Raw genomic sequence first — 11,991 nt, forward strand, 5'->3', positions numbered from 1 at the left:
TAAGGAATATGTAATTTATATGTGGAGTGTAACATAGTAACAAAAAATTTTTTATTCATTAAAAAAATTTAATTGCATTCTTTTTTTTTATACAATATACAATAAAGCAAAAAAAATAACATACAACTCAAAGTTAAGTTTTTTAAGTTGGTTAAGTTTATATATATATATATATATATATATATATATATATATATATACACACACACATATGTAGACTTTTAGAGTTTTTAGAAAAAAAATCAAACAAAATGCTGTTCTTTTGAATTTGTCTTCATCAAATAACCCAGAACAAAAATTTATCACATTTATCACCTGTTTTTAACATTAATTGATTTAAGATATTAAAATGAAAAAACACTATTTTTAAATGGATTTTTAAATCATAAAAAAGTGTTAATAATATTTCACAGTGTTACATTTTTATTTGAGCATTAGAGAGTTTAAAAATCATTTACAAATCCGACTGGCTCCAAACATATACCAAATGTAATAAATTGTTATAAAACTTCACAATATTACAGTTTGTACTGTATTTATATTAGGCACTTCCTTTTTAAAAACAAAATCCTACTGATGCCAAACTACACACACACACACACACACACCGAAAATTAAATCGTCAAATGGTTACCTCTATACTAGCAAGAAAATAGTGTAACTAATTAAAAAATTATTTAAAAAAAAATAACAGTTCTGTACAAGACATCCAAGAACACATTGAACCATTTTATCAGGGAAACCCCTCTGATGTCAAACAGTCATTCCTTAGTTTAAAGTGCCCATTTCTTCTTTGTAAATTCTTTCTTTCAATTCTATAAGGCTGATTTTAATTTCGAACTTCCTCCTTTGGGAGACACATGATAGGAGGACTGCTCTTGAAGTGTGAGTGTGTGTCTGTGTAAGTTCGCATCTAAATAAACCCCAGGGTGAAGAGTCGACAGCACTGCAGGTGGAAGACTAAGGATCACAGACCACACACACACACACATGTCACAAGGTGACGATCTTTAGGGGCGGAACCAAAATTCGGGAAGTTTGGTTCCGCCCGGAAGTGTTTCCGCCCGGACCGGAAAAACAGAACACCGGAACTTCCGGTAGCGCCGTAAGAAGGAAAATCAGGGAATTCGATGCACCTGTGCCTAGTTAGGGACAGCGGTTGGTGATTGGAGGATACGCTGGACAAGGCAGTACTTAAGGCCAAGTTATTTTACAGTCTGGGAAGCTCTCTTTGGTGTGTGTGAAGCACTGGGTTGTGCCCGTCTTGGTACGCTGCTGGTAGCTGTCTAACTCTCTCTCTCCCTCAGGCTGGAATTGTATGATTGTGAAGACATCGCGAACCTTAAAGGTTGAGAAGTGAACAGATTATACGGCGAACTGAGACGACGTGAAAAAGGGGATTGGAAGTGGCATTGATGTGAGTACTAAGAGCCAGTCGAAAGTGCCCTGTATATTGACCTGGCGTTGTGTAGATCTCTCCAGGAGGAGGAGGGTGGCCCTACCCCTAATATAGTGTGGTGGGAGAGCCGAAGGAATACTTATTGAAGTAGTCGCAACGATGACATCACTAGCTAGGCCGCATATTCCATCGCCAGATCCGAACCAAGCGAAGTGAAGGAAGACGGGTGTCCTTTCCGTACACTGAGTGTGGTGGGTGAGTCTTCGTGCTGTGAAAACCTATAATTTTGACGTGGTGTTGTATATTGCTGTGGGCTGCTGTGTATTGCCGTGTGTCCTGTCAGATAAACCCCCGCCTTCACGCACTTCGGCGTGGGAGGACAAGGAGATTGCTGGTCCTGGCCTAGTTCAGTACAGCATATGTTGTGAGCGTGCTTCAGATCTCCGGAGATAGCACGGTACGCTGTGTCCAGCCCAGAGGTGAAAGCCATCCAAAGCAGAGTAACTGTGTTTTGTGTCTAAGTTGATACCTGTGGAGAGGAAAGGAAAGAGAGTGAGTAACACAAGGAGAAACAGAGGAAACCTGTACTTACAGTGCGCTGTGTTCAGCCCAGAGGTGAGAGCCATTCAAAGCAAACTAACGGTGCTATTGTGCCCAAGTTGATATCTGTGGAGAGAAAAGGAGAGAGAGGGAATAACACGAGGAGGAATAGAGCGAACCCTGTACTTACAGTACGCTGTGTCCAGCCTAGAGGTGAGAGCCATTCAAAGCAAACTAACTGTGCTATTGTGCCCAAGTTGATACCTGTGGAGAGAAAAGGAGAGAGAGTGAATAACACGAGGAGGAATAGAGCGAACCCTGTACTTACAGTACGCTGTGTCCAGCCCAGAGGTGAGAGCCATTCAAAGCAAACTAACTGTGCTATTGTGCCCAAGTTGATACCTGTGGAGAGGAAAGGAGAGAGAGAGTGAATAACACGAGGAGGAATAGAGCGAACCCTGTACTTACAGTACGCTGTGTCCAGCCCAGAGGTGAGAGCCATTCAAAGCAAACTAACTGTGCTATTGTGCCCAAGTTGATACCTGTGGAGAGAAAAGGAGAGAGAGTGGGTAACACGAGGAGAGACTGAGGGAACCTGTACTTACGCCGCTGCCTGTGGAGAAAGAGAAAGCGAGTGAGCACCCAAGGAACGAACTGTGTGAACCAGTACTTACTGTGAGCTGTAATCAGCGAAGAGGTGAGAGCAAAACCAAGCTGAACTAACTGTGCCTGTGTGTCCCAGCCGCTGCCTGTGGAGAAAGAGAAAGCGAGTGAGCACCCAAGGAACGAACTGTGTGAACCAGTACTTACTGTGAGCTGTAATCAGCGAAGAGGTGAGAGCAAAACCAAGCTGAACTAACTGTGCCTGTGTGTCCCAGCCGTTGCCTGTGGAGAAAGAGAAAGAGCGTGAGCACCCAAGGAACGAACTGGGTGAATCAGTACTTACTGTGAGCTGTAATCAGCGAAGAGCTGTTGCCTGTGGAGGAAGAGAAAGAGAGTGGGCACCTCGAGAACGAACTGAGTGAACTAGTACTTACCGTGAGCTGTATTCAGCGAAGAGGAGGAAGAAGGAGGGCGCTACGGATACCTAAGACTCAGGCCGGGGCCCGAGCCCCACGCCCCGGATCCCCGTGGCCCCCTTGCTCCCTGACCTCTTCCCGGCCATAGCCCATCTGGAGGGCCGAGTCAGAGTTTAGTTTTAATTGCCCTTTCCCTATTCCCTAAGCTATTTTTAAATATTTAAATAAAGATTGTTTTATCACTTACTTGTTCTCGTGTTGCTTGGCCATTGGGTCGGGTTTGGGGACCTCCTCGAGGTGGAAGTTGAGAAGGGGTGTGGCTTAGTTAAAGCATAGCCAGCCCCTGGGTGTGACAGATTTGGCGTAGTCGGCAGGGTTTCCACCTCGAGTTGAGTAACCAAGGTCGTCCAATGACCGACAACGCGGGGCTTTCAGCCCAACCCCGTGCCATGCCCGTTTTTATGGGGAGCCCCTGGATTCAAAAATATGGGGGGACAGAATCCGAGGTACGATTGTCTGAATGGAAGGCTCAACTAGAGTACTTGGCCGACCTACAGGGCCTTAGTGCAGCCCAGCGGCTTCAATTTGTGTTAAACTCCCTGGATGGAGAAGCGCGGCGAGAGGTGCATGCCGCCCCCGAAGCCGTTAGAGCCAACGCCCAAACCGTGTTCCAGTTCCTCACTGAACAGTATGGTGACCACACCCCCGTAGCTGTCCTTCGCTCCCAGTTCTTCAATTGTAAGCAGGGCCCCCGCCAACCGATTAGAGCTTTCGCCCTGAGGTTGCGAGAGCAATTCGCCCGACTACAGACCCGTCGGGACCACGGGTTGGGAGATGGAGAGACTCTATTGCGGGACCAGTTTCTTCTGGGGTTGAAGGAGGGTCCGGTGAGACAGAGCCTACGTATCCAGTTTCGAAGGGACCCGGGTCTTACGTTCGAAGATCTGAAGAAAGAGGCACTGGCCCTGGAAGGTGATGAGACTGAGGTGAGTGGTTCCCCAGTGTGTGCGGTTGTCAGTGAAGTAGCACCAGCACAACCCGGAGGCCCTGACTGGAAGCAAGCACTGAAGGCTGAACTTTTGAAAGATGTCCGCGATCAGATGTCTGAACTGTCTAAAGCCCTCGTAGGAGAATTGCGCCAAGGACGGGCGCGGGAGGAACCACGGCCGGCGCCCCGAGACCGAGTGTACTCAGAGGGAGGCCGAGAGCCGTTCAGGCGCCCGAACCGCTTTAACCGGCCCCGTTTCGAATGGGACGAGCAAGGGCGACCCATCTGCAACCGCTGTGGCAAACCAGGTCACTATAGCCGCCAGTGTGGGCCCCGCAGGGCGTCAGAAGGGGGTTTTTAGGTCGGCCGGCCACTGTGGGTCGTGTGGCCGGGACCCCTCGAGAAGACCCTGGAAGAGGATATGGCTCTAGGAGCCAGATGATTGGGCGTAGCCCCGTGGCGAAGGTGAGAGTGTGCGGCAAGGAGATTCAATGCCTGGTAGACACAGGCTCCCAAGTGACGTTGTTTGCTGAGAGTTTATCCGAAGAAGTGTTTGGGAAACAAGGGGCACCAGGGGCGGAGGCCCCCTGGCTTACTCTGAAGGGCGCAAACGGCCTCGACATCCCATATATTGGCTACCGATTGACGGACCTAGAGGTTCACGGAGTGATGGTCCCCCAGAAAGGTGTGATTATCGTGCAAGACCATTGTCTGGGTGCACATCGAGCCCTGTTGGGCATGAATGTCCTCGCTGATTGCTGGGAAGAGCTATTTCGGGCTAGGCCCGTATCGAAGATACCACCTGCAGAGAGGCCCAAGTGGGAGTGTGTGGTAGCTGACTGTCGAAGGGTGCAAATGAGCCAAGTCCGCAGGGAACAGGAAGAGGTAGGAAGAGTGATGTGTCGTTTTGCTTTGTCTGTCCCCGCAAAAAGTGAGGCTGTTGTGTGGGCGCGAGTACCGCCCCGAAGAGCGGGCCCAGAAGAGTGGGTGCTGGTGGAGCCCCATGTGGATTGTCCACAAGTGGAAGTGGCACGAGGACTATCGACGGTCCGGCGGGGGAGAGTCCCCGTGAGGATACGGAATGTACATCCATACGCGGTGCAACTACATCGGCACCAACGATTAGCCCGTCTGACAACGGTTACATCCCACCAAGTAAGGGAAGAGAGGGATATTAGTTTTCGTCAGGTGTGCCCCACTGTCATCGAGGTGGCCCTGACACAAGTAGACACCCCATGGGGTGGTATGGAGAGGAGTGTGCCGAGCCACCTGGCGGGTGAGTCGTTACAAGGGGAGGATTTAGAGCAGGCACAGACACAGAAGTTACAGGCCCTCCTTCGGAGATGGCAGCATGTGTTCGCCACCCACGATGAAGACTACGGATGCACCCAGGTGGTACAACATCATATACCTACCGGGGATGCAGGGCCCAGCCGGGAGAGGTATCGCCCAATTCCGCCCACTTTGTATACCGAGGTACGTACACTCCTGCAAGGCATGCTGAAGCAAGGAGTTGTTAGGGAAAGCAGCAGCCCGTGGGCGGCCCCCATAGTGCTGGTGCAAAAGAAGACGGGGGCTTGGAGATTCTGCGTGGACTACCGTAAGCTGAACCTCGTGACTAAGAAAGACGCTTTCCCTTTGCCACGGATCGAAGATTCGCTTGCCAGCCTCACGCAGTCGGCATGGTACTCTACCCTAGATTTGGCCAGTGGCTACTGGCAGGTGCAGGTGGCCGAAGCAGACCGGGAGAAGACTGCCTTTACAACCCCGTTTGGACTATTTGAATGGGACCGGATGCCTTTCGGGCTCTGTAACGCTCCGGCCACCTTCCAGCGGCTGATGCAGCGGTGCTTGGGAGGTCAGTTAATGGAGTCAGTATTAGTTTACCTGGATGATGTGATTGTCTACTCCCCAGATTTTGATTCACACCTGAGGCACCTCGAGGAAGTCTTTCGGGCCATGGAGAAGTACGGATTGAAACTACAGCCCAATAAGTGTCACTTACTACGGAGAGAAGTTAACTTTCTGGGCCACGTGGTCAGTGCGGCTGGAGTGTCCGTAGATCCTGGAAAGGTATCGGCCGTGAAGGACTGGAAGGCCCCGAGGACAGTGAGGCAAGTGCGATCCTTTTTAGGATTTGTGGGATACTATAGGCGTTTCATAAAGGACTTTTCAAAAATTGCTAAACCCCTTAATCAGTTGCTGGTTGGCACAGGTCGTAACCGGGGCCGGGGGTCGCCCAACGTAGACTGGGATGCAAATTGTGAGTCGGCGTTCCAGACATTGAAGCAGGAGCTGCTACAGGCCCCTATCTTGGCATACGCAGATTTCACAAAACCATTCCTTTTGTATACAGATGCCAGCAATCTCGGGCTGGGAGCGGTGTTGGCTCAACGGCAGGACGGAGTTGAGAGGGTCATCGCGTACGCCAGCCGGAGCCTCCACCCAGCCGAGAGGAACGATGCGAACTATAGTTCTTTCAAATTGGAGCTGCTGGCGTTGAAGTGGGCCCTAAGTGAGAAATTTAAAGACTACCTCTGGGGTGCCAAGGTGACGATCATTACAGACAATAACCCATTAGTACACTTACAGACGGCGAAGCTGGGAGCCGTGGAGCAGCGGTGGGTGGCCCAACTGGCCAACTTTGACTATCAACTACAGTACCGACCAGGGCGTGAACACATGAACGCGGACGTCCTCTCAAGGCTGCCCGAAGCGGAAAGCCCCGGAGGGGCCAGCCCGGAGGAGGGCTATATGGTAGGAGCAGTAGAGGCACCAGGCAGCAGACAAGAGGCCGTGCCTGAGAACTGGGGATGGGATCCCCGTCGGTGGAGGGAGAGACAGGCCAGGGATCAAGATGTGCGGCTGGTAAGAGAATGGCTGGAACAGGGCCGACGGCTGACGCCAGCGGAGAGGTTAGCCCAGACGGATACTGGGAGGAGGCTGCTGGGGCAATGGGACAGGCTGGAGCTGAGAGATGGCGTTTTGTGCAGAAGGGTCAGTGACCCGAAGTTGGGCGAAGAAGTACGCCAGATCGTGGTACCCGCAGATGAGGTAACGGCTTTAGTTTCGGCGTACCACAACCAGTTGGGGCATCAGGGACAGGAGAGGACCGTGTCCCTGCTTAGGAGATTCTTCTTTTGGCCCGGGCTAGAGGCATCGGTGCACGCCCTAATTCAAGCTTGCCCGAGATGCATATTGTTTAAGTCCAGACGGGAGGTCCGAGCGCCAATGGTACCCATCCATGCGAAGGCCCCCCTTCATATCATGGCTATGGACTTCTTGACACTGGGCCGACCACGAGATCGCTACCAGAACATCTTGGTAATAACGGATTTGTTCACAAAGTACGCTTGGGCTATCCCCACCCTCGACCAGACTGCAACCACCACCGCTACAGTTTTATGGCGGGCCGTCTTCCAGACGTTCGGATGCCCGGAGTTTCTGCACTCCGATCAAGGAGCCAACTTTGAGTCCAGGGTAATTAGAGAACTATGCCAGTTGTACGGTTGCACGAAAACTCACACCACTTCGTATCATCCTCAGGGGAACGGCGGCTGTGAGAGATTCAATCAGACCCTATTGGGGCTGCTGGGGACCTTGGACCAACAACGGCAGGACGATTGGGTGAGTGCCTTGCCAAACCTCCTACAGGCCTATAACAACAGTATACATAGTACTACGGGTTACGCTCCCACTTACCTGATGTTTGGCAGACACATACGAATGCCTACTGACCTGGTCCTAGGAGTGATAGCCGACCAAGAGGAAGCAAGTGTAACGGAGTGGGTGGGGCGCCATCACCAGCGCTTGCATTTCGCCTACGAGCAGGTGTCGAAAAGGATACAGACGGCAGGAGAGAAAAGTAAGCGGTTGTATGATCGGACTGCTAGAGAAGCCCCTCTACTGCCAGGAGAGAGGGTGTTGGTGAGAGATAATCGGCGGCAGGGGAAGGGGAAACTGAGTGACCGTTGGGAGGCCACCCCTTATGTAGTCTGCCGGCAGCAGAGGCCGGGGCAGCCGGTCTATACCATCCGGCCAGAAGGGAAGTCAGGCCCCGACCGTGTGGTGCACCGGAACATGATTCGCCCATGCCCTAACTACCCTGAAGCCGTGGAAGAAGTCCCCACGGAACCTGTACCAGCGGCCCCCTGGATTGAAGGTTGGGCTGTGGTACCAGGGAGACCCGTGGTGGCACCACCCCCGATCGCCCCGAGAGAACCAGAAGCAGCCCCTGAACAAGCTGAGCCCGATTCACCAGTGAGACGATCCCAGCGAGAGAACCGAGGCCGACCCCCTGCCCGCTATGGGGAGTGGACAGCCCGAGGACGTTCTAGGGACTAGAACGGATTGGCGGGGGAGGATGTCACAAGGTGACGATCTTTAGGGGCGGAACCAAAATTCGGGAAGTTTGGTTCCGCCCGGAAGTGTTTCCGCCCGGACCGGAAAAACAGAACACCGGAACTTCCGGTAGCGCCGTAAGAAGGAAAATCAGGGAATTCGATGCACCTGTGCCTAGTTAGGGACAGCGGTTGGTGATTGGAGGATACGCTGGACAAGGCAGTACTTAAGGCCAAGTTATTTTACAGTCTGGGAAGCTCTCTTTGGTGTGTGTGAAGCACTGGGTTGTGCCCGTCTTGGTACGCTGCTGGTAGCTGTCTAACTCTCTCTCTCCCTCAGGCTGGAATTGTATGATTGTGAAGACATCGCGAACCTTAAAGGTTGAGAAGTGAACAGATTATACGGCGAACTGAGACGACGTGAAAAAGGGGATTGGAAGTGGCATTGATGTGAGTACTAAGAGCCAGTCGAAAGTGCCCTGTATATTGACCTGGCGTTGTGTAGATCTCTCCAGGAGGAGGAGGGTGGCCCTACCCCTAATATAGTGTGGTGGGAGAGCCGAAGGAATACTTATTGAAGTAGTCGCAACGATGACATCACTAGCTAGGCCGCATATTCCATCGCCAGATCCGAACCAAGCGAAGTGAAGGAAGACGGGTGTCCTTTCCGTACACTGAGTGTGGTGGGTGAGTCTTCGTGCTGTGAAAACCTATAATTTTGACGTGGTGTTGTATATTGCTGTGGGCTGCTGTGTATTGCCGTGTGTCCTGTCAGATAAACCCCCGCCTTCACGCACTTCGGCGTGGGAGGACAAGGAGATTGCTGGTCCTGGCCTAGTTCAGTACAGCATATGTTGTGAGCGTGCTTCAGATCTCCGGAGATAGCACGGTACGCTGTGTCCAGCCCAGAGGTGAAAGCCATCCAAAGCAGAGTAACTGTGTTTTGTGTCTAAGTTGATACCTGTGGAGAGGAAAGGAAAGAGAGTGAGTAACACAAGGAGAAACAGAGGAAACCTGTACTTACAGTGCGCTGTGTTCAGCCCAGAGGTGAGAGCCATTCAAAGCAAACTAACGGTGCTATTGTGCCCAAGTTGATATCTGTGGAGAGAAAAGGAGAGAGAGGGAATAACACGAGGAGGAATAGAGCGAACCCTGTACTTACAGTACGCTGTGTCCAGCCTAGAGGTGAGAGCCATTCAAAGCAAACTAACTGTGCTATTGTGCCCAAGTTGATACCTGTGGAGAGAAAAGGAGAGAGAGTGAATAACACGAGGAGGAATAGAGCGAACCCTGTACTTACAGTACGCTGTGTCCAGCCCAGAGGTGAGAGCCATTCAAAGCAAACTAACTGTGCTATTGTGCCCAAGTTGATACCTGTGGAGAGGAAAGGAGAGAGAGAGTGAATAACACGAGGAGGAATAGAGCGAACCCTGTACTTACAGTACGCTGTGTCCAGCCCAGAGGTGAGAGCCATTCAAAGCAAACTAACTGTGCTATTGTGCCCAAGTTGATACCTGTGGAGAGAAAAGGAGAGAGAGTGGGTAACACGAGGAGAGACTGAGGGAACCTGTACTTACGCCGCTGCCTGTGGAGAAAGAGAAAGCGAGTGAGCACCCAAGGAACGAACTGTGTGAACCAGTACTTACTGTGAGCTGTAATCAGCGAAGAGGTGAGAGCAAAACCAAGCTGAACTAACTGTGCCTGTGTGTCCCAGCCGCTGCCTGTGGAGAAAGAGAAAGCGAGTGAGCACCCAAGGAACGAACTGTGTGAACCAGTACTTACTGTGAGCTGTAATCAGCGAAGAGGTGAGAGCAAAACCAAGCTGAACTAACTGTGCCTGTGTGTCCCAGCCGTTGCCTGTGGAGAAAGAGAAAGAGCGTGAGCACCCAAGGAACGAACTGGGTGAATCAGTACTTACTGTGAGCTGTAATCAGCGAAGAGCTGTTGCCTGTGGAGGAAGAGAAAGAGAGTGGGCACCTCGAGAACGAACTGAGTGAACTAGTACTTACCGTGAGCTGTATTCAGCGAAGAGGAGGAAGAAGGAGGGCGCTACGGATACCTAAGACTCAGGCCGGGGCCCGAGCCCCACGCCCCGGATCCCCGTGGCCCCCTTGCTCCCTGACCTCTTCCCGGCCATAGCCCATCTGGAGGGCCGAGTCAGAGTTTAGTTTTAATTGCCCTTTCCCTATTCCCTAAGCTATTTTTAAATATTTAAATAAAGATTGTTTTATCACTTACTTGTTCTCGTGTTGCTTGGCCATTGGGTCGGGTTTGGGGACCTCCTCGAGGTGGAAGTTGAGAAGGGGTGTGGCTTAGTTAAAGCATAGCCAGCCCCTGGGTGTGACACACACACACACACACACACACAGAAAAACATATGATGATCAGGCATACTTTGTTCGTTCACACAAACGTTCCTTCTTAACAATTTAAGGCCAGTCCATGACCATAAAATGTAAAAGAGACCACTTCTTTTCTAGCTTAGGCACAAGCTTCTATGCACACATGCTACACACACACACAGACACACACACACAGCAAAACAGCCCTGCCTATCACCATCTCTCTGTGAAGTTCAGACCATCATGCTTGAGTGCTCAGAACAAGTTCGGGTCGAGTCGAGGGGGATCAACAGGGCCCAAGGCCCTTGAAATCCCACTGGAGAGCAAATTAAAAACGACTGCTTCAAGAGCTGGTTAAAATTCTTATGTTTTATTACTCCTTTCTCTCACAGAGCTGTTGACAAAAAAAGAGAAGAAATCAGGGAGAAGTGCGATGTCGAAAGCCAGAAGTAATTCCGCATAGACGTTTTATGATGGAAACTTCAGCTAAATGTAATTTCAACGCTCATTCACTCCAGAAAGAAAAATCCCATATTATATTAGAGAAAAAAAGTGTGTGTGTGTGTATGTGTGTGAGAGAGAGAGATGGGGAGCACTGATCAGTCTGTAAAGTATTAGAGCAAATAATATCACAAATACACTTTTCTCTCACCTTTCCTTTAATATATTCATTTTATTTTCACTAAGTGTTCCGCTTTGCCACTCAATAGCATCTTTTCTTTTGGAAGTTGAGCAGTTGAGAGCGGCCAGAGAGTCATCTGCTACATGAACTAAAGAGACCCTGAGTGGAGAAACAGTCGAGGGTGTAAGCGAGTCATAAAGGACAGTCAGGATCAGCTGAACCCTGCTTACTAGAGACCAGAGACAAAGTGTCTGACATGATTTATGACTGCTGGACACCCAGAAGAATCTAACATGATTTTATGGCATTGTTAAAAGCCAGGGCTTTGGATCATTCTGGATCACAACATTTTATTTCATTCTTTTTAAGATTACACAATGATGTTTCGTATGTATTGGAATAATACTAAATATATATTTTTATATAATAATAATAATAATAACAATAATAATAATAATAATAATAATAATAATAATAATATAATTAAGTAATAATTTAATAACAATATAATTAATTACGTATATTTTTAATTAATAATTACTATTAAGAATTATTATAACTAATTATACAATTAAGTGGTATTATTATTAATATTATTATTATATAAAAAGTAAGATTGCGCTGAATTTTTTTTTTGCCCTATTTCAGTATGAAAATAAATAGCTTTAGCATCACATTTTGATTTTCTGAAGCAAAAACAAACTAAATGGTTCACTGAATTAATGCTGATAATACAGTTTC

Source organism: Carassius carassius, chromosome 37 (genome assembly GCF_963082965.1).
Source record: "Carassius carassius chromosome 37, fCarCar2.1, whole genome shotgun sequence".
Classification (NCBI taxonomy): domain Eukaryota; kingdom Metazoa; phylum Chordata; class Actinopteri; order Cypriniformes; family Cyprinidae; genus Carassius; species Carassius carassius.